The sequence below is a fragment of the Zingiber officinale genome, chromosome 8B, assembly GCF_018446385.1.
Source record: "Zingiber officinale cultivar Zhangliang chromosome 8B, Zo_v1.1, whole genome shotgun sequence".
Classification (NCBI taxonomy): domain Eukaryota; kingdom Viridiplantae; phylum Streptophyta; class Magnoliopsida; order Zingiberales; family Zingiberaceae; genus Zingiber; species Zingiber officinale.
In genome coordinates, this window is record NC_056001.1 from 104,413,009 (window position 1) to 104,437,048 (window position 24,040).

The 24,040-nt window shown below is 39.7% G+C and overlaps 1 non-coding gene across 1 annotated transcript; it reads left to right on the forward strand.

Moving 5' to 3' along the window:
* The first annotated feature begins 2,750 nt into the window (after nt 1-2,750).
* Nucleotides 2,751-2,856, forward strand: LOC122018295. Its single transcript, XR_006121714.1, has one exon. It is a non-coding gene; the product is annotated as a small nucleolar RNA R71 (small nucleolar RNA).
* Nucleotides 2,857-24,040: the final 21,184 nt, after the last annotated feature.

Below are 24,040 nucleotides of genomic sequence, written 5' to 3' on the forward strand. Positions count from 1 at the left end.
GCATAAAAATGTATATAATCTACGTACATCACAGCCCCAGACTTAAACCTTTGCTTGTCCTCAAGCATAACCCACAATCTAGATTTATGTGCGTAGATGACATGTAATAATCCCTAATGAATCAATATAAACCTATCATATAGTTTCATTGATGAGCATGATACAAAAATTATATGAGTGTGGCCTAAGTAGAAGTTCTCCGTGCTCAGTGTGATAAGTGGCTAAACTTTCTCAAGTGTCAATCTCTAAGCCTAGTCAATTTTTCATTTAATCGTGTTCTTCATACTTCCGGCGATAGACACTTACCTGCCACACGCAAGGTTCATTCCCTACAAAAATGCTATTCATCATTTATACAAGGTCTCAAAGGAATACTCAATATCAAGAGAAACATAGCATTCATTTCTCCAGTAACCTAACTCAGTCTCAAAGGGGTGAATTACTAGTTTCCACTCACGATAACTATTTTTTTATCCCTTATTTTTTTTTCTTTCTTTGAATGTTTGCAAAGTATCAAACTTGAACAAACCTTCATTCATCAATTTTTTAGGGACTGATTTTTCCAAATGAGCTTGCATGATCTGAGTTTATCCAGTAACCAAAATATAGTTGAAAGGTCACCATAGAAGCAAGAGTACTAGTTCGATTCTATGAATCATGACTATTTTCAAAAATATCTACCATCAAAGTCAAACATAATGTGAAGAGATCCTAAAACTATGCCAATATTCAAATTCTTCTAGTAATAACAATGCTCACTTCATGCTACTATAGATAGGAAAACATAGATTAATAGACATACTAACATACCAAATCACACAACATAAATATCTAGATGAAACATGCTAGTATTTTGCATTAAGAAACAAACAATTATGATGTGATGAATGATGTAAATAGGAAAATTTTCAAAAAAAAAATGTGTAAAAACTAAGAAATATGACAAACACTAACCTAAAACCAAACAGCATTAAATCCTACAAAAATAAGATAGACTAGAAAAATTAAGTAGAGGGCATGATTTATTATGAATAAAGAAACTAAAAATGAACTTGAAGGAAACTAAAACTAAAATGAAAACAAGATTGAACTTGGGTTGCCTCTCAAGAAGCGCTTGTTTAAGGTCATTAGCTCGACCCCTTATTTGACTTGCTTAAATCGTGATCTGGCCAGGGTGAGAAACTTCCGGACTTTTCTTCCAATAGCCTAATTTATTATGAAGAGAGCTGTCATTATAAGAATAACGTAGTGTATCTTCGCTCTCTTCATCTTCGTCTCCTTAAGAATCCTTTCCGGCGATCGGAGATGGTTCAGTGTGAGCTTCTAATTATTGACCTCTTGAAAACCTGCACAATCACAGGAAAAACATACCACCCATATACATATTAAATAAGCAAGAACCAAAACCATATCAAGTTTAGTTATGCAGTTATAAGTAATGGAATCACATCTAACAAAATCAAGCATAGGTACCTCTATGATATTTTCTAAAAGTTCGCAGTAATTACTAACCATGCATTGCTAAAAGGTACCTGAAAGTTCCAAAACCAGTGGATGTGACTTCTTTTGAATCAAATAATGGTTCTAGCTCTGGCTCAGGTGATGTTGCAACTAAAGGTGGTGATTCTTGAGACTCTGCTAACTCTGCATAAGTCCCTACACATTGGTCCACAACATGTTCAATCCTTGCAATTCTCATAGTCTCCAAGGAGTATGTGGACAAAGGAGGTGATTCATGAGATGCTGCTTCCACACCACAGCTCCCTACACTTCCTTCCATATCATTATCATCAACACAAATATCAAAAAATAAACCAATATCAATATCCTCAATAGGAGAATCAACTATAGGAGGATCACTGACTTCATTTGCATTTTTAAGTTGATTTACCTCATTACATTAATCATCTAAAAATTCAATTTCATCATAACATCCTGTAAAACTTGGAGGTAGATCTGAAAACTTGTTATCCACTGCATTATCGTCACAATCCTCATCTGAAGATTCTTCATCTTTATATACATCCAAAAATCTGCACTCAACCATATTAGAATCATAGAATTTTTTAAAATCTTTGTTTTCATTGACCTTCACTAGACTTTGTGGAAAAGGAACCCTTAGTGAAGGTGTTGGAAAAGATTGAACTTCCTTTTTCCCATATTCCCTTTGAGCTTACGGAGGAGGTCCAACTTGCATATCTAGTGTTGGTGTGATCAATCGTTGAGGGAAAGGTACTTGTGGCCTTTGGGAACTTCTTAGAGTAATGGAACTGAGTTCTTGAGGTATTCTATTGTTCTTCTCCTCAATTTTGTACAAGTCCTTTTTCAAAAGTTCTTCATAATTCTTGTCACTTCTCAACTTAATATCATTACCATTTTCACTAGATCTTGTATGTATAGGAGGGGGATCATGTTTGAACCATTTTGAAACTATGTTATCAATCTTTGCCTCCAATTGTTTGGACCCCTCATTTTGTGACTTGTGAATTTCAAAACTCTTGGATGGTTGAATTGCAATTTGTTTGACAGACACTCTTGTATTTATGGCTTGCACTTCATGAATTTTTTAGGGAGATTCCATCCAACTTTTATCTTACCATTCTTGGAGATTCAATATCACTTGATCAATTAATGTATATGCTTTGTCCACACTCTTGTTCATAAAAGAACCTCCAGCTGATGAATCCAATAAACATTTGTCTGAGAAAGAAATTCCCTTATAGAATATGTGTAAGGTCAGTCATTTTTCCAAACCATGATGAGGGCACTATCTTTGTAGACTCTTGAACCTATTACATGCTTCAAATAGTGATTCTCCGTCTGCTTGAGTAAAATTTATGATGTAATTCCTATTATACACTATTCTGCTTAGAGGGAAAAAATAATTCAGAAATTGCTACTCTAATTATTTCCAACTTGTGATGCTTTGAGGACGGAGAAAATTAAACCAAGTCTTTGCCCGATCTTTAATACTAAAAGGAAATACCATTAATCGAACTGCATCCGCTGAGATACTCTCACAGTTTACCATATCACAAAGCTTCAGGAATTCTTCAATATGGAAATATGGGTTTTCTAATATTTCTCCCCCAAATTTGTGACCTTGTATCATGGTGATTAACTCTGGGTCTAGTTGGAAACTCTCTGCTTCGATATGAGGTTGCACAATCGGAGATAAAAATCTTATAGAAATATACGGAGAAAATTCTCTCAAAGGTCTGTTTGACATGTTAGTGCTCATGATATCTAAAAAAAATTATGAGAAAAAAACAAAAATGAAGAATCAAAGACAAGAAATAAAATGCTATAAGAAAAACAAGAACAAAAATGCAGAATTTAAATTGCAAGAAAGAAAGTGCATAATAGAAACAAGAAAGAAAAGGCAAAAGGAAAAAAAAATATCTAGAGTAACTCATATACTAATCAAATAATGTTAATAAAAAACAGTCCCTGGCAACAACGCCAAAAACTTGTTACGAACTGCAAGTGCATAGTTACGTCATCAGTAATACAAAAGATTATCGATCCTATAGGAATTGTTGATTAAGCACTAATTAATTTTACACAGCGAATTATCTAGACAATCTAAAATGGTTCAAAAACACTAGAGAGAAAGAAAAGAGAGAAGAGAGAGTAAAAATCGTAAGTGAATGAAGGGGAATAGATACTAGGATTTGGATTTCGTTGCGATGCTAGTTAATGCCCCTGATGTGGGTTAGGTTTTAAGGGTCTTCAGATGAGGAAAGAAAAGGAAGAAAGAGTCAAAGGAGGTAGGCCAATAACGACCGAAACATACTTTCAGAACAAAGGTAGACCAATATCGGTCGATACATGCTTGCCGTATGAAGGTAAGTCAATAACGACCGATACATACTCCAGAGCAAAGATAGAACAATATCGGCCGATGCATGCCTGCCGAACGAAGGTAGGCCAATATCGGTCGATACATGCTTGTCGTATGAAGGTAAGCTAATATTGGTCGGGACATACCTCCAGAACAAAGATAGACCAATATCGGCCGATACATGCCTGCCGAACGTAGGCAGGCCAATATCGGTCGATACATGCCTACCGTATGAAGGTAAGCCAATATTGGTCGGGACATACCTCCAGAACAAAGATAGACCGATATCGGCCGATACATGCCTGCCGAACGTAGGCAGGCCAATATCGATCGATACATGCTTGCCGTATGAAGGTAGGCCAATAACGGCCGAGACATACTTTCGTAACAAAGGTAGGCCAATATCGATCGATACATGCCTGTCGAACGAATGTATGCCAATATCGGTCGATACATGCTTGCCGTATGAAGGTAAGCCAATAACGACCGATACATACTCCAGAGCAAAGATAGACCAATATCGGTCAAAAGGGTTCTTTCGAGCAAAGAACCCACACAGTTCCTTCAATGAATACCTTAGAAACATGTTGAATAAAATATTATTTTTTGACACGACAAAGATACAAATAGAAGTCACATGAAGAATAATCATACATTAATATATCGAATAGAATAATTCATGATAGAGAATATATATTTTGGCGGGAAATATGCTTTCAGCTTGTCTTGCAGGCGCTAAACGACAAAGAAGGTACATCTGGGGTACAAACAAGATTCCTTAAAAATTATCTTCCGCAAGTGCGCAGCTGACGTCATCTCATAACGAACTCTAACAAACCGGGGTCCACTTCATGGCTACGGAGGTCACATGAAGTGGTATAAAAGGGGGAATCCTCTCCGTTGGCAAGGTAAGTTCACATCATTGGATACTTTCACAACCCTAATTTTCTGGCTGCTGTTCATCTTCTTTCTTCTTCCTTCCTTGACATCAAGAGAGATCACTAACTTGAGCGTCGGAGGGCCTAGCCAGGGATTCCCACCCCGGTCTTAGGTCACTAACGATAGTGTTGGCTGGTCTCTTGTGCGCAGGGAGCTGTTGGAGTGTATACTGAAAGCCTAAGCTTTGTAAACATTCATTATGAATAAAGAATCACATTTGGTCTAATTATCTACATTTGTTTGTAGTTTTTCATTTAATTTATATTGTAGATAACATAGTATGTGGTGTCACATACAGAAGATGATGTTATCGGTACCTTATAAATTATAAACAGTAGCTCACGACCAGAATGGAAAGGAACAAACCATTAGAAAGTCGTAGTGTAATTAGGTATTAGTTTATCTTGACTATATAATTACACTAGTACACTCAGAGTGTATTGAGTAGGACCATTTGAGGTCGTTCCTTTTATACTGACTTTATAAAGGAACAAAGACCTCAGTTATTATGGAAGTGTGTGCTCTTAATCCTAATATAATAACAAGCACATATGTTTGATATTTATTTCTTTAATTTATCAATGGGTGAGATTTAGTTCGATGAATCAATAAACCCGATAAATTGGGAAATGGTATCACTCATAGTGTGTGTTGTTGATTATAGAAGGAAACTGTGTCCTAGTGATACTAGGTTGATAATGTCCTCAAGAGGAGCTCATAAAGATTGTCATGTTAAACCCTGCGGTGGACTTAGTCCGACATGATAATAAGGTTGAGTGGTACTACTCTTGGACTTAGATATTAATTAAATGAGTTGTCAGTAACTCACTTAATTAGTGGACATTCGATATCTTAAACACAGGGAGACTAACACATTCATAATAAGAAGGAGCCCAAAAATGTAATTTGGGATTGGTGCGGTAGTTCAATGATAGTTCTCTAGTGGAATGAATTATCATTGATAAAATTAAGTTGTGTGTTCGGGGCGAACACGGGATGCTTAATTTTATCGGGAGACCAAAACCAATTCCTCCTCTCGGTCCCTATCGTAGCCTCTTATTTATAGAGTACTATACCCACCTATACCCACCTTCTATACCCACCCAAAGGGGGCCGGCCAAGCTAGCTTGGGAATCAAGCTAGGGCCGGCCTAGGTATACTTTGGGGTGGCCGGCCCTAGCTTGAACCCAAGCTAGTAGGGCCGGCCAAATAAAATAAAAAAGAAATTTAATTTTAATTTTTATTATTATGTGGAAGATATATTTTAAAGAGAATTAAAATTAAAATATCTCTCTTGTAAAAGATCTACAAAAGATTAAAGAAAGAGATTAAATCTCTTTCCTTATTTGTAGATTGGAGAGATGTTTTATTTTCTCTTTAAAATTATTCACATGTTAATAAAATTAAAATTATAGATATTTCCTTTTATTAACCATGAAGAGATTTTAAAGAGAAATTTTATTTTTTAAAAATTTCCGGAAACAAATTAGGAAGTTTTAATTGTTGATTAAAACTTGTCCTCTTTTGCCTTCCAATGATGTGGCCGGCCACTTGAAATTAATTGGGGAAATTTTATTTTATTTCTCTCAATTAAATCAAGTCAAGGAAATTAAGGAAAATTTATTTCCTAATTTGCCTAGGCCAAGGAATATAAAAGAAGGGGTGAGGGTGCCTTCACAAGACACAACCTCTATTGTTTTCTCTCCCTTTTTCCTTGGTGTTGTGGCCGGCCATTACCCTCTCCCTCTCTTCCTCTTGTGGTGGCCGAACCTCTTCCTCTCCCTTGGAGTTCTTGTGGTGGCCGGATACTACTCGGAGAAGAAGAAGAAGAAGGAGAGAAAGCTAGCATCTCTTGGAGCTTGGTTAGTATTTTGTTTTTCCTCCTTGGTGAAGTTTCCCTTTGTGGCTGAACCTTGCTTGGAGGAGAAGAAGGTGGTTGGTGGTTTCTCATCTTGGAAGATCGTTGCCCACACAACGTCCGAGGTTAGAAGAGGAATACGGTAGAAGATCAAGAGGTTTTTCTACAAGGTATAACTAGTAATTTCTATTTCCGCATCATGCTAGTTATTTATGGAAATAATACCAAATACAAGAGGCTTACGTTCTAGTATTTCGAATATGGTTTTTCGAAGTTGTGTTCTTTTGTTTCTTTCTTTTCCTTGTGATTTGATTGTTCTCTTTGGTTAACCTAAAGTTATTTTAGGAAATTAAATATTAGCTTTCTATTAAAGGTTTTGTCTAGTCGGTGGTGGTTGCTCCCATATCCAAGAAGGTCATGTGCCTCGCCACGTCAGTACTGGGAACCTTTTATGGAAATTGATATTTAATGGAATTAATAACTTAAGGAGACTTGGGTCGAACGTGTTAAGTTCCGCAGGAGATCCAAGTCAAAACCTAAAAGAACAAATAGATTAAGTTTTGGATCAAACGTGTTAAGTTCCGCAGGAGATCCAAAATTTAATTTAAAAGAACACATGGTAGCTAGGAAAAGGTTCAGACCTTTGTACAAAATTTTTGTACAGTGGAACCTATAGGCTTTCCGAGTAGCAACCAACAGGAGCCTCGGGAGCTTGAGAGTTCGACTTTCTCCAATCGGGACGGGGATTTCTTCCTACTTATCAGATTTCCTTCGGTGACTCTGGTTTTCTTCCGATCCGCTTTGGGTTTCTCGGATCGAGGTTCTACCGGCATTATTCTTCATCAGTACGGTGGGTTTCCTTCTTCTGGATCTCCTTCACGGTCAGCTTCTCAGACAGGATCAAATTTGGCGTCGTCTGTGGGAAATTCACCTGAATCTGAGACTACGTGATGGAAGAAGCTGGGAAGTCGAACCTACTTACTATCAGTCGCGAGGATTTGGATCTCCTCATTAATTCTCATGTTCAGAAAGTCCTACAACAACAGCAACAACAACTGCAAGCTCATACTGGGGCCACTCTGCCGACGGCTCATCATCCAGCGATATCAACTACTGAACCTCGGAAAGGAAAGGAGATAGAAGAAGAAGAACATTTATATTTTCCTCCAGTTATTGTTTCTCCAACCAGGCGTCCACGAGCCTTCCTTCGCACTCCCTTAGATCCAGGGGGTAAGAAGCCTATATTCCAAGAGTCCTCTGGCGAGGTACCGGACAGAGAGAAGCGTAAAGTCAAAACGATAACTAGTGATAGTTCACCAGAAAAGGTCATCTCCCCATTTTCACAAAATGTATTAGATGACCCACTTCCTAAGCGATATCAGAATCTTCAAATTGGAGAATATACCGGAACCACAGATCCAGAAGATCACTTGTTGAAATTTGAGAATGTAGCCTTGTTGCAACAATTCTCTGATGGGGTGAAGTGTCGGATGTTCCTCACTACTCTTGGAGGAGCAGCACAACGCTAGTTCAAAAGGTTACCTGAAAAGTCTATTCGGAAATTTAAAGATTTCAAGAAAGTCTTTCTACATCATTTCTCCAGCAACAAAAGGTATCATAAGACCCCGTGGAGCCTATTCTCAATTAAGCAAACATCTAAAGAATCCATCCGGGCATATATTAAAAGGTTCAATCAGGTAGCTATAGATGTACCTAATGCTACTACTGAAATATTAGTAAGTGCTTTCTCTCAGGGTCTAAATGATAATGATTTCTTTAAAGATTTGGTAAGAAATCCTCCTGTTAATTTTGATTCCTTGATTGAGCGGGCTACTGAGTTCATTAACGTAGAAGAAGCCCAAGCTGCTCGTAGGAAAGAAGGTGTTCCCTCTTCTCCTACTCACGCTAAGGAGAAAGCTCCGACCCCAGTACCCTCACCAAGAGGGCCTAGAATAACTCATCCACCTCATCGACAACCAGATTATCGTCCACAAGCTGTACAGCATGTAGAGATGCAGCCAGAGGCACCAAGGAGATGGTGCACTTATCATAAAACTAGCAGTCATCACACTGATGACTGTTTCGTTTTGAAAAATAGACGAGTCAATAAAGAGCGATATCAGAGACAGAACTATTACCGGCAACCGTACCCTAGGCAGCAGAGTCCGCTCAAGCCGGAATATCACCCGGATGGAACTCGTTAAGAAGCAATGCCGGTCCCGGCGGGTACTAGCCAAGTATCCGAGAAAGCACCTTCTGAAACCACAATAACCCGTCAGGAAGAGAATAGAAACAATGCTGCTAGGGGCAATATCAACATGATTACGGGCGGACCCACTGATGGGGATTCTAACAGAGCCAGAAAAGCACATGCCCGAAGATTGGAGATTCATGCAGTAGGGTGCAGCATGGAAAGAGCGGCCGGTCCTGAAATAAGCTTCGGGCCCAAAGATCTAGAGGGGGTAGAGATACCTCATGATAACGCATTAATCATCAAAGCTGTGATAGCTAACTACGCCATCGCTCGTACCTTCATAGACACGGGCAGCTCTGTCAACATTATATTCAAAAAGGCTTTTGATCAGCTGCAAATTGAACCAATGGAACTTCAACCGATCGCAACTCCTCTGTATGGATTCACAGGCAATGAAGTGCAACCTCTGGGGCAAATAAAGTTGGCCATTTCTCTGGGGGAGGAACCCCTGGTGAGAACCAGGAGATCTTATTTTATGGTGGTAGATGCTCCATCTTCTTATAATGTGATATTGGGTCGGCCTGCCCTGAATGAGTTCAGGGCGGTCGTTTCTACTTTCTGTCAGAAGATTAAGTTTCCTGTGGAGGATCAGGTCGGAGAAGTACGGGGCGATCAAAAGACAGCCCGGAAATGTTATGTAGAAATCTTTCGGACTGAGGCTAACATCGCCCGGAAAATTCAAAGAATGGAAGTTAATGCCATTCGGGAAAAGCAGCCCGTCTTGGTTTATGAAGAAAAGGAAGAAGTTCAGATCCAGACCGAGCGGCCAGAAGCTACCACCTATGTTGCAGCCGACCTTGATCCTGATCTTAAAGCTGAGTTGGTGCAATGTTTGAAGAAGAATAATGATGTGTTTGCCTGGACTCCCAAAGAAGTTTCGGGCATTTCTCCTGCTATCATGGAACATTCCTTGCATGTCTTTCCGGATGCCCGCCCAGTCATGCAAAGAAAGAGGAGTTTTAGTGCGGAACATAATCAGATTATCAAGGAAGAAATAGCCAAGCTTATGGAAGCCGGATACATCAGGGAAGTTCAATTCCCAAGCTGGCTAGCCAATGTGGTATTAGTCTCTAAACCCGGGAATAAATGGCGAGTGTGCATTGACTTTCGGGATCTCAACAAAGCTTGCCCAAAGGACTATTATCCACTACCCAGAATCGATCAGCTGGTTGACTCCACTGCCGGATGCGAATATATCTCTATGTTGGATGCGTATCAAGGTTATCATCAAGTCCCCTTGGCCAAAGAAGATCAAGAAAAGGTTAGTTTTATAACACCTGAAGGCACTTATTGTTATAATGTTATGCCCTTTGGACTAGAAAATGCAGGAGCAACCTATCAGATGCTTATGAATAGGGTCTTTCAGAAGCAGATTGGTAGGAATATGGAAGTATATGTTGATGATATCTTAATTAAGTCTCTTCAAGCTGCTGATCTGTGCAGGGATGTGGAAGAAACTTGCAAGACATTAAGACAGTATGGGCTCAAATTAAATCCAAACAAATGCTTGTTCGGCGCGAAAGGAGGAAAATTCTTGGGATATATGGTGTCCGAGAGGGGGATAGAAGCCAACCCGAGCAAAGTCAAGGCACTACAGAACATGGAGCCACCTCGCAACATAAGGGAAGCTCAAAGATTGACAGGCCGAATCACAGCCTTGTCTAGATTTATTTCTAGATCAGCCGATCGTAGTTTCCATTTCTTTAAAATACTTAGAAAGGCTAATAAGTTTCAATGGAATGAGGAATGTGATAAGGCCTTCCAAGAATTGAAAGATTATTTGGCTACCCTCCCTGTATTGGCTAAACCTATAGCAGGAGAAACTCTGTGGGCGTATTTGTCGGCTAATGAAAGCGCCGTGGGTTCTATATTAGTCAGGCAGGAAGGAAAAGAGCAACAACCTGTATATTTTTCTAGTCATTTATTAAAGGGAGCTGAGTGTAGATACACTACACTAGAAAAATTAGCTTATGCTCTAATATTGACTGCTCGGAGGTTGCGCCCATATTTCTTAGCACATGAGATTATTGTCTTAACCAATAGCACTCTTAGACGGGTATTACTCAACCCCGAGGCGTCGGGACGCTTAATTAAATGGACAACCGAGCTTGGGGAATATGACATTCAATATCAACCCCGCTCAGCCATCAAGGCGCAAGCTCTAGCAGATTTCATCATAGAGGTTCAGGGCCCAAAAGAAGAAGATACCTGGAAGGTTTATGTGGATGGCTCTGCAACTAGAGAGGGCAGTGGAATTGGTATTCTCCTTATATCCCCGAAAGAAGATAGACTCCAACTTTCCATCAGGTTGAACTATAGAGCTACCAACAATGAGGCAGAATATGAAGCTTTAATAGCTGGCTTACAAGCTGCTCGGCATGTAGGGGCAGCTCGAGTCCTTATATATTCTGATTCTCAGCTAGCAGCTCAACAATTATCAGGTAATTTTGAAATCAATAATGACAGGCTCAAGTTATATGCTGAAGCATTCGATAAGTTGAAGTCTCAATTCCAAGACGTAAACATACAAAAAATTCCTCGATCTGAGAATCAGGTGGCAGATAAATTAGCTAAACTAGCCTTTGCTGTAGTGCCATGGAGTCTTGATCGACCAGTGGAACAGACTCTGTTAATTTCCTGTATTGAGAGATAAACCGATATAGAAATTCAGGGTGATTGGCGAACTCAAATCATATTATATTTATAGCAAGGTCTTCTTCCGAAAGATACAGAACAAGCCAGGGTATTCAAGAAACGAGTTGCTCAATATACTATGGTGGGGGAGCAATTATATAAAAGGGATTTTTCCAGACCCTTGCTCAAGTGTGTGGGCACAGAAGATACACAATTTGTTTTACAGGAGGTGCATCAAGGTTCTTGTGGTAGTCATATAGGAGGAAGATCTTTGGCTCGTAAAATCCTCTTAGCGGGATATTTCTGGCCTACTCTACATGAAGATGCCGCTAAACTGGTAAGAACTTGTATTTCTTGTCAAAAGCATCAGAATATATTACATCACCCTACCCAGTTATTGAGAACCTCTATAGTCTCGTGTCCCTTTGATCAGTGGGGTATGGACATAGTGGGTCCATTTCCTATGGCTGCTGCACAGAGGAGGTTCTTGTTGGTGGCTGTGGATTATTTCTCTAAATGGGTGGAGGCAGAACCACTTGCTAGAATTACAGAAGACGCGGTCATTAAATTCTTATGGAAAAATATAATCTGCAGGTTCGACATTCCTCATAAGTTAGTCTCTGATAATGGAAGGCAGTTTCAAGGCGATAGAATCCTAGACTGGTGTCAAAGTTATGGGATTACCCAAGCATTCACCTCTGTAGCTTACCCGCAGAGCAATGGTCAAGCAGAAGTAACTAATAGGGAGATTATTAGAGGACTGAAAACTAAGCTAGATCATGTCGGAGGTAGCTGGGTAGACGAATTACCCAGTGTTCTCTGGGCATATCGTACTACACCTCGTGAAGGTACAGGAATCACTCCTTTCCAGTTAGTTTATGGAGGAGAAGCAGTAATCCCCATTGAGGTAGGAGTAGAGTCTGACAGAAGACAATTATATGATGAGGATAATAGAGATCGACGACTTATGGAGCTGGACCTGATCGAGGAAATAAGAGATAAAGCTGCTACTCGTCTTATATCTTATCGACAGCGGATGAGACAGAATTATAACAAAAGAGTCATCCCCAGATTCTTCCAAGTAGGGGATTTGGTTTGGAAAACGAGTTAAGCCTGTGGGAGATGTCAGTAAGTTGGCACCGCAATGGGGAGGGCCTTATAAAGTAACAGAAAAGCTCGTGTCAGGCTCATACTATCTCCAAGATACCGAAGGAAGAATGTTGGAACGCCCTTGGAGCGCTAATCATTTGCAACCCTATCGAGCCTGATTTGATCCTACTACTTTAAATATGTTCACAGTGGCGAATTGAGATACTTGCAGTTTATGTACTTTGTTTCTTTTGATGAAAGTCAAGCAAGATAAATATTGACACAGGAAATAAATGTGGTTCATACAAATTGATAAGCATCAGGAGAAACCTCCTTTCTATTTTTCAAGCAGTAAAATAAGGGGAAATCTTAAAGGCCTATTCAGCTCCCCTCAAGGAATTACAAGCCAACATAAGGTTAGCCCAAATATTATACTTTCGTATAAACCAAAGTCGATCGGGAAATTCTATGAAGTAATTCGGTCGGGCCTTCATAGGAAGAACCGGAGACTCTAAACTATTCCAGAGAAAAAGTCGATCGGAAAATTCTATGAAGTAACCCGGACGGGCCTTCATAGGAAGAATCGGAGACTCTAAACTATTCCAGAGAAAAAATCGATCGGAAGATTCTATGAAGTAACCCGGACGGGCCTTCATAGGAAGAACCGGAGACTCTAAACTATTCCATAGAAAAAGTCGATCGGAAAATTCTATGAAGTAACCTGGACGGGCCTTCATAGGAAGAACCGGAGACTCTAAACTATTCCAGAGAAAAAGTCGATCGGAAAATTCTATGAAGTAACCCGGATGGGCCTTCATAGGAAGAACCAGAGACTCTAAACTATTCAGAGAAAAAGTCGATCGGGAACATTCTATGAAGTAACCCGGACGGAACTTCATAGAAGAAACCGGAGACTATAAACCAGTATAAACCAAAGTCGATCGGGAAATTCTATGAAGTGACCCGGACGGGTCTTCATAGGAAGAACCAAAGACTCTAAACTATTCCAGAGAAAAAGTCGATCGGGAAATTCTATGAAGTAATTCGGTCGGGTCTTCATAGGAGGAACCGGAGACTATAAACCAGAGTCGATCGGGAAATTCTATGAAATACATCAGGCAGGATTTCACAGAAGAAATCAGAGATTTCAAACTAGCGCAAGGCATAATTAATCAGGGAATCTCCGGGCTTCGAAGCCTAATTAAGCAGGAATTGAGATGGGATTCTATACGGGAGCCCAGATATATGAAAGTCTTTATTCAAAATCCGGCTAGGATATTATACTCAGCCTGAAGATCAATAATTTTATACAATTCCGTATCCAATCTCAACTAAGATCATTCATCCTCGGGGAGATACAAAGCATACCGGATGTTACTTAAGGAAGAATCCATCAAGACAAGGCTTAACTCTGAAAGATGAACAAGGGATTTTCTAATAAAGTTTATATTTAGCAATCAAAAGCATGTCAGGAAGGGGAATTCTTAAACTAGCATAAAGGAGAAGCAAGTAAGTGTTAAAGTTTTCTTACACCTTGCAAGTACTTAATTACTCAGTATCAACTGCACTTTTTCCCACTGTCAGTTCTTACTTTACAAGTTTTTATGAATAATTTCCTTAAACATTTGGAAAAGGGCCTTTCAAATCTGAGGGTAGTTCTTCATTAAGCCTGCGGCGATTTATGAAAGAAAGGGGAGGTTCCCTCGGTAGATATCCACCCTCTTTTAACTGTTGGAGAACTCCCGATACGGAATGATTTAGCGCACCCACTATCCTACGAACAAAATCCCGGACAAATGCTGGGGACTGTAAGTAAGCTTGTCGCCATTCTTCCCACCGACTCTTTTCCTGCTCCTTATAATTCTGGAAATCAGCTTGCAGCTTTGTGTTTTGTTCTTTTAAAACATCCTTCTCTGATCTTAGCTGTTCCAATTCCTTCTGGAGCAGTGATAATTCGTTATCTTGAGCTTTCCTCAGCTCTTGTTCCTGTAGAATAGTGAAATCATGAGAAGCCAGGTCCTGAGCTTGGTCAGAAAGACAGGCATTATGAAGCTTCTCTACTTTCTCTAAGATAAGACTTTTCTGAGAAGCATCTAAGAGAGCTTTCTCTTTTAGAGCGATCTCCAATCGAAGACCGGAATGCAGTCGATCCACCTGTAATTCTAAGGTTTTTCTAGCCAGCTCTTTGTCTTTTAATAGTTGCTGGCATTCTTCCAACTCTTGTTTTAGGATCCCCAACTGTTGATCCTGTAAGGCCACCTTCTCTTGTAATCGCGGCAGGTCACTAGTAGAAGAAGGAGGCACGGCCCTCAATGTTTCCAATTGAGTTTTTAACTTCTGGTTCTCCTGATCTTTAGCTACGAGTAGCTGGTCAATTTGTAAACTTGAGGCAAGTAACTAAACAAAAAGGCAAGGTAATTAGGAATCAGCAGACAAAATTGATAGCATGTAACCAGCAATGCTTACCGCTATTGCCTGGCGGCTGTGACGATCAGCTCGATGAGGAAGACTGAGGCCCCTTAGCTGCTCTTGACCTTGTGACCAAGATTCAGCCAGTAAGCCCTGTAATTGTAATGAGCCATAGCTAGACGGTTCAGAGGGTCGTCCCAATTGAGAAGGAAGACCCAAAGCTTGTCTGAACAAAGGTCGGGGAATGGAGGACACAGGAGGTAGAAAAGAAGAAGAAGACGCAATAGGAGGAAAAGCAGAAACAAGAGGAGCAGAAAAAGAAGTAGATGGAATCGATGGTAAGACAGGGGAGGGGGATTCAACAGCTGAAGGACTAATATTTGGAGAAGATCTTCGACAAGGCGTCCGTTTAGCTCGAGACCTAGAGGCCAAGGGGGGCAAGGCCAATGCCAAAGGAGCAGAAAACGCAGGAGGAATATCATCCTTCTCAGGAGCAGAAATCGGGGAAGCTGAAACTTTAGGAAGAAAAAACGGGATTTCCAGGCCTTGAGAGACGATGGCATATCACCAAAAAGAACCATTTTAGTTCACGACTGGAATAAGAAAACACCAGGCTCAGAGAGTTTGGGGTAGGAAAACATGAAGAAATTCTGAGGAGTAGGAGGAATGTCTCGTAAACGGAAGAGCATGTAAGTGCCACATAGATAACGAAAAGCATTAGGTGCAAATTGTTGCAGGGGAATGTCGAAATATTGACTTATTTCAATCAAGAAAGAGGGGATAGGGTGTTAGGATCTTAGATGGCTAGAGGGGGGTGAATAGCCTCTTAAAAACTTAAACAAAAACCTTCTACAAAAACTTGTTAGTACAGCGGAATTAGAAAACTAAAACAAGAAGGAAACAAGCACACTAACACATTGATTTACGAGGTTCGGGGATAACTTGCCCCTACTCTTCGACGTGTCCGTAAGGTGGACGACTCCTTGATCTTCGGTAGATCGCACCCTGGATAAATTCCAGCTAAAGATCCTCCTTCTCGGTGGAGTAACCTCTCCACACAGTCTCAAGAAATATATATGTTAAAGCACAAGACTTACAGATCTCGGTGGCAAAGAAGAATGAACTAATGCTTACAACCACCCGAGGATCAGTGGAAACAGGAACTCACAGATCGCAGTTTTTCACACGAGAGCTCAAGAACGATCAACAGAACTTTTTCACTTTCTTGCTTGCTTCTCCTGTTTTTCTTTCCTCTCTTTTTACTGCTTCTTAAGCCCCTGTTCTCCGCTGTCACGAATCGTGGTCAAACTGCACAGAATCATCGCTGCAGCCAATCCCTCTTCCTCCTTACCTGGTTCTCTGAATTCACACCAATGAAATCACAGTCTTCACTGGTGTCTTCTGAGCTCGAACAAATCACCAGGAGTCGAGCGGATCGCAGCCAGATCACACCAGTAGCCGTTGTTGCTTCAAATACACCATGCACCGCGAATCACAGCAGAAAGGCCATTTGTCGTATTCCTCTTATGGACTTAATTTGAAATTAAGCTCTGAATGATACCTGTGATCCTGCAAACTCAAAAGCTAACAGCACAGAGGGTTATATCACATATATCAGGCAAATCAGATGCAGTGGAGGAATCGCAGAAACATCAAACAAACAGATTGTGTGTGGATCGGTCACCAGACCGATCCACAGACCGATCAGGACATATCCTGATCAGTCCACAACTTACCTGATCGGTCGTGGAGACCGATCAGGCAGCAGCTGGATCGGTCTCCATGACTGATCCTTCCTTCTTCTCTTCGCAATCGCATCTCCTGATCGGTCCGCAGACCGATCAGATCTTCCCTGGTTCTGATCGGTCCGCAGACCGATCAGATTACACTCGATGTGCTACTGAGTGTTTCCTGATCCGTCACCGCACGATCAGATTACACTCGATGTGCTCTTGAGCACGATCGATGCGGGCCGATCCATGGAAACTCGCCACGGTTTCCTTTGGATCGATCTGCCGACCGATCCATCACGTTATAGTATCGAATCGATCTGCCGACCGATCCAATGTACCATGGAATGTCCACTTAGGTCCTCTCGACCTAATTCGGTCCAGAACGAGCTCCCGAGCCCTCTCGACCTAGTCCGAGCTGCCGAGCCCTCTCGGACCTCGTCCGTAGAACGAGCCACCGAGCCCTCTCGGCCTGGTCAGGAGAACGAGCTACCGAGCCCTCTCGACTCAGTCCAGAGAACGAGCTACCGAGCCCTCTCGACCTAGTCCGAGAACGAGCTACCGAGCCCTCTCCGACTTTGTCAGGTCCAGAGAACGAGCTACCGAGCCCTCTCTGACCTAGTCCGGAGAACGAGCTACCGAGCCCTCTCCGACTTCGTCCGGTCCAGAGAACGAGCTACCGAGCCCTCTCCGACTTCGTCCGGTCCGGAGAACGAGCTACCGAGCCCTCTCCGACCTAGTCCGGAGAACGAGCGACCAAGCCCTCTCCGACTTCGCGTGCCAAGTTTCCAACTTGGACTTTTCCCTTCCACTTGATCAACCTTGATCATTAATCAAACCGAGTTTAATTAACATCTGATACAAACTTAAATCCGTGTCAACATCAAAACAACAGCCAGATCAGACTGTATCAACAATCTCCCCCTTTTTGTTGTTTGACAATACGATTTAAGTTTAGATCAGAAATGTTCTTATTTTCATAATTTTAGGGGAATCATAATTTTAGGAGAATCAAGATCCTCCCCCTAAGATGGATACACCACTAAGTCAATAACGGGAATCAAGATCCTTCCCGTTATCTTTGTTGGATCGAGATCGCGCTAGAGGGGGGGGTGAATAGCGCTCGCGGCTATTTTTATCGTATCGGAAACGTAAAACTACCAAAGTAAATATACGCAGCGGAAGTAAAGAATGCAATCACAGAAGGACACAGATAGTTTTACTTCGTTCGGAGCCTAGGTCGACTCCTACTCGAAGGCCCGCGATCCTTGATCGCTTTCGGTGGGCAACACTTATAAGTACGAAAAAGAGTACAAGATTTACAATCAGTACAATAATTAAAAACAAGTTTACCGACGACAGAATCGTAATCTCGAAGCTCCTGGTCGTCGTGGACTTGTAACAGCACTTCAGGGTCGTTGAATGAGCAGCACGCAGCACAAGGATTGCTTGGAAGTTGTGTTTAGAAGCTGCTGGTCGAGACCCCTTATAAAGGGGGTTCAAGGCGCCTTACACTGTTCACCAAGGCGCCTTGAACGAGCCGAGTCACCCGCGTGGATCAGCACGGACCTGGTCGAACTCTATCTGGTTTAAGGCGCCTTCAGCCTATCCAAGGCGCCTTCAACCTCCGGTTCAAGGCACCTTGAACCCCATTCAAGGCGCCTCCAGTCTGCTGCGCTGGCCTCTTCCTGGCTCGCACCCGAGGCGCCTCCAAGCTCCATGGAGGCGCCTCGGACACTGTTCATCTGAGTCCTTCTTTGTGTTTTTGGTACCTGCAAGTATGTTAATCCAAAGATACCTGCAACACAAAGTTAACACAACATAATAGTATGAATATAAAATTATGACAGTCTCGAATCTGACTTCGGGTTTCCAACCGGAAACCCTAGGTCGACCCGACGCCATTTTCCCTCTACGGGAACGCGTCCTCACCTACTCCTCTCGGAGATTTTACCTTGCCAGTGCGATCCTCCGGATCGATTGGACTTTTGCTATTCGATGCTCCGGACTTTCTGTGAACATCCGCTTCACCGGCCAGATTCGACACAGTTCGCGACACCGGACTTTCCACCTAGGGTTACCACCCCTAGGACTTTGCCTGAAGCCATCGACCGCCAAGACTTTCCGCATAGGGTTACCACCCCTATGACCTAGGGTTACCACCCCTAGGGTTTTACCTGCCTAACCTGAGTTAGGACTTTCCTGAAACACTCGGCAAAAGCTGTCAGATAACAAAGTACCTTAACTTTGAATCCTTTGCCATTATCAAAACTTAGGTTCGATCGTCGGATGCTTCCCGCACCAACAATCTCCCCCTTTTTGATTATGGCAACACGTAATTCAAAGTTAAGAAAAACAACATATGTAATAACTGCATAAAGTTAACCAAGCTTAAGTAAATAAACTTCAAATGCAATAGAGGTTAAGCTGGAAACTTTGAACTTTGACATATTAGACTCCCCCTTAATAAGCTGGAAACTTTGAACTTTGACATATTAGACTCCCCCTTAATAAAAGCCCTCCTTTTATCAAATACTTTGAATTTAACTTTAATTTACCTACTCTCTGCTTTTATTAAATACTTTGATTTTTCCATTAACTTTAAATCTACTCTCCCCCTTTGCCATATATCAAAAAATAAACTAGTTTGAAAGTAGATTTGTATTTTTCTGAAGGAAAATTTTCAAAAGAGGGAAAAAGAACAAAAAACGACTTAGCTTTTTGAGTTTTGGAATTTTCTAAATTTGAAAATACTTAGCTATATATTCAGCTTCAAAATGATTTGTATTGAGAAAATATTTTGCCAAATAGCTAAGTTTAGAGTACAATCTAACTAAGTGTAGTAAACATATTCTTAAAATTAACTAAGTTTGAAGATATGAGTATTTGAATTTTCAATAAGATGTTTTTAATAAAAAGTTTTGCTTAGAAGTTATAAAATTTGAGGTCACTTTAAAATGTTATAATTAGTTTACTAGCTTTGAAAAATAGTTGAATATTCAATTTCATGGTCAAGTTTTTGAAAAAAACTGTAAATGAGTTTTGAATACTCATTGTGAACAAAATATTTATTTTTAGGGCAGAGGGAGTAGTAGGAGTTTGTTTTCAGTCCAAGCATGAGTCAAATTAAATTATTAAGTTTAATTTGATTAAGTATCAGAGTCCTAAAATAATCAGGTAAAGTAATTTGATTAGAACCGTAAAGTATAATCATGCTTAAATTGAAACACACTTTTCCCAACTGTCTAACCTTTAGCTACTTGCTGATTGCCTAGAGGGCAGTAGCTTTCACATGGTTAGTCAAATTAAGTCCATTTGGTCCAGTTAGATTTGTCTAGAGCTGGAAGACTTGACTTGATTAATATTTATGATGTGTTTAACGCCCAGACTCATATTGATGCACAAATATAAGCATTCCTGAGTCCAGGCTGTACCCTATGCATCTCACGCCATTCTAAGTTTTTCAAACACAAGTAAGGTAGACCTAGGTGTTTGTGAGATGCTCTGGCTTTAATCTAGGGGAACATGATTTCTAGGGGAAAACTTAGGCTAGTTCCAAATGTTGAAAATTCTAAGAAATTGGAATTTTGAAATAAGTATTTTCCTAGAAATTTAAAAGCAAATGATAACCAAACATTGTCTATTCTACCCAGCACATTCCTATTTGTCTTCTAAGTGCACTGAACTCAAGTTCAGGTAAGGGTTTTGTGAAGATGTCAGCTAGATTTGATTTTGACTCAACATAGTTGAGTGTAATGTCACCCTTAGCTACATGATCCCTTACAAAATGGTGCTTTACTTCTATATGTTTAGTCCTTGAGTGATGAATTGGGTTTTTTGTTAAATTTATGGAACTTATATTATCAATTGAGATTTTTGTGTTATGATAGTTCAGTTGATAGTCTTTAAGAGTGTGCATCATCCAAAGCAATTGAGATGTGCATTCACCTAAGGCTATATATTCAGCTTCAGTGGTAGACAAAGCCACACAATGTTGCTTTCTACTTGACCAACTTACTAGGCATTGTCCTAGAAATTGACAACTACCACTTGTGCTTTTTCTGTCTAACTTGCATCCGGCGTAATCCGAGTCAGAGTAGCCAAGAAGGTCAAAGGTGCAAGTTCTAGGGTACCAGAGTCCTATATTTAGAGTACCTTTAATGTACCTAAGTATTCTTTTAACATAGGTTAAATGTGACTCTTTTGCACAAGACTGGTATCTTGCGCACATACCAACTGCAAATAATATGTCGGGTCGGCTTGCAGTTAGGTAAAGCAGGCTTCCTATGGCACTCCTATAGTACTTTGGGTCTATTGGTTTGCCTTCAGGGTCAGAGTCTATGTTAATGTTGGTTGCCATGGGTGTATTTATTATTTTTGAATTTTCCATGCAGAATTTTTTAATTAATTCCTTTGCATATTTAGTTTGATAAATATATATTCCATCTTTAGTTTGTTTTATTTGTAAGCCTAAGAAAAAATTAAGTTCACCAACCATGCTCATTTCGAATTCATTTTCCATTAATTTAGTGAATTCTTTTAAAAATTTAGAGTTATTTGATCCAAAAATTATATCATCAACGTAGATTTGAGCTATGAAGATGTCTTTGTCTACAGTTTTTACAAATAGAGTTGGATCTATTTGACCTTGGTTGAAACCTTTGGATATTAAGTGATTTGACAATCGTTCATACCATGCCCTAGGGGCTTGTTTAAGTCCGTACAAGGCCTTTTTTAACCTAAATACATGATTAGGATATCCTAAGTCCTCAAATCCGGGTTGGCTTACATATACTTCCTCCTTAATAAATCCATTTAAGAATGCTGACTTGACATCCATTTGGTATAGTTTAAATCCTTTGTTTGCTGCATAGGCTAACAACATTCTAATGGATTCTAGTCTAGCTACTGGGGCATAGGTTTCATCATAGTCCAAACCTTCAACTTGGCTGAATCCTTTAGCTACAAGCCTAGCCTTATTTCTAATTATTTCGCCTTGATCATCTAGCTTGTTTCTAAATACCCATTTTGTATCGATTATTGATTTATTTGAGGGTTTAGATACAAGTTCCCAGACTTGATTTCTCTCAAATTGGGCTAACTCTTCCTGCATAGCTATGATCCAGTCCGGGTCAGGTAGTGCTTCTTCTATTGTTTTTGGTTCGATTTTAGAAATTAGGGCAATCTGACTGTGAATTCTGTAGGAGGATCTAGTTCTTACCCTTAGATTTGGATCACCCAAAATTTGATCAGATGGGTGAGAGGTACTGACCCTAGTTGGTCTGATAAGTGGGTCAGGGGCTGGTTCCTCTGGTTTATGAAGATTTGGTTGAATTTCATCATCTTCTATATTTCTTGGATCAATATCAACATTCTCATTTATATTTGGTAGATTTTCTTCATCAAATATTATATTAGTTGTTTCTTCAACTTTTAGGGTGTTTTGATTGTAGACTCTATAGGCTCGACTGTTTGAGGAGTATCCTAAAAATATTCCTTTGTTAGATTTGGGTGTGAATTTTCTTAAATAATCTTTAGTGTTTAAAATGTGAACTTTACATCCAAATACTTTTAAATAATTTAAGTTAGGAATTTTATGATAATATAGTTCATAAGGGGTTTTCTTGTGAAATTTGTTGATCAAAATCGGTTTTGAATATTTATTGCTTCTGCCCTGAATTGGTGATTTAAGTTATATTCATTTAACATGGTTCTAGCGGCTTCTTGTAGGGTTCTATTTTTACGTTCCACCAGACCATTTTGTTGGGGGTTCTAGGACATGAAAATTCATGTTGATATCCATTTATTTTACAAAATTGGGTAAATTTATGATTTTCAAATTCCCTCCGTGATCACTTCTTATTCTTTTAATTTTAGTATCTTTTCATTTTCTATTAATTTACAAAAGTTACTAAATATTTCATAGGTTTCATCTTTAGTTTTTAGGAATTTTACCCATGAAAATCTAGAGTAGTCATCAATTATTACTAAGCAATACTGGTTCTTGCTTAGTGACTTAGCTCCATGTGAATCAAATAAGTCAAGGTGAAGGAGCTCAAGTAAGGAGCTGGTTCTTTCAAGATTTGTTGATTTGTGTGTTGACTTAGTTTGTTTTCCTTGTTGACAAGCATTACAGATTGAATTTTCAATGAATTTTAGGTTTGGTAAACCTTTAACTAGACCATTATGACTCATTTTTGAAATGAGTCTAGTGTGAGTGTGACACAATCTTCTGTGCCACAAAGCAGTTTCCTCTTCTTGTGTTAGAAAATACTTTGTTGAGGATGTTGGTAGATTAATTGAATACATATTATTTATCCTAAGTCCCTTAAGTAAGATTTCAGGATTTTCAATGTTTTTAACTAAACACCTGGTTTTGTCAAAAGTTACTAAGTATCCGCTATCACACAATTGACTTATACTTAGTAAATTAAACTTGAAATTTTCAACTAAAAGGACTTTTCGAATAATAAAATCGGAGTTGAGTTCGATATTACCTCTTCCGATTACCTTAAGTTGACCTTCGTTACCGAATGCAACTGATCCTAAGTTTTTGTATGTGAGTTTAGTAAACTTCAATTTATCTCCAGTCATGTGTCTGGAGCAGCCACTATCCAACATCCATTGATCCAATTCCTACATAGGAAGTGGTTGAATTGTTTTAATGGATTTCACGATAGTTAAATTGAAGTAAACTTGTTAGAGATAAATTTTGAAGGAGTTTTGAAATTGAAAATAATTTTGAAATTTAAGTTTAAAATAATTTTGAAATTGAGTTTTGAAATTGAGTTTTAAAATAATTTTGAAATTGGGTTTTAAAATGATTTTGAAATTGAGTTTTGAAATAATTTTGAAATTGAGTTTCATATAAATTTTGAGATTTGAGTTTTAAAACTTAGTCATCTCACCCGATCTAAGTTTTCAATCAGGGAATCCTATGATTGATGTGAGATGATTTATTGTTGAATTCAGGATTTTGGTTTAACTTGTGTTAGATTCAGGTTTGGCTTTGGGTTCAACAAGTAAGCATTCTTTGGATAAACTTCTGGGCTATGGTGAGTCACAAGGAGCTCATTAAAGTAACCATGCCTTCGAGGTTTTCCAAATAGTCCTACCCATTGAACTTAATACCAATCCTTGGTCTAACTAGTCAGGATTCATTTAAGGGTAGCTTTCCACTTGGCCAAATGCACCAGGTTGAAGTCATATCTTCCTAGACATGCGATGCCCAAGCTTCCCTAACGTACTATCATCCAAAAATTTCACCAGTACTGTGGGTCAAG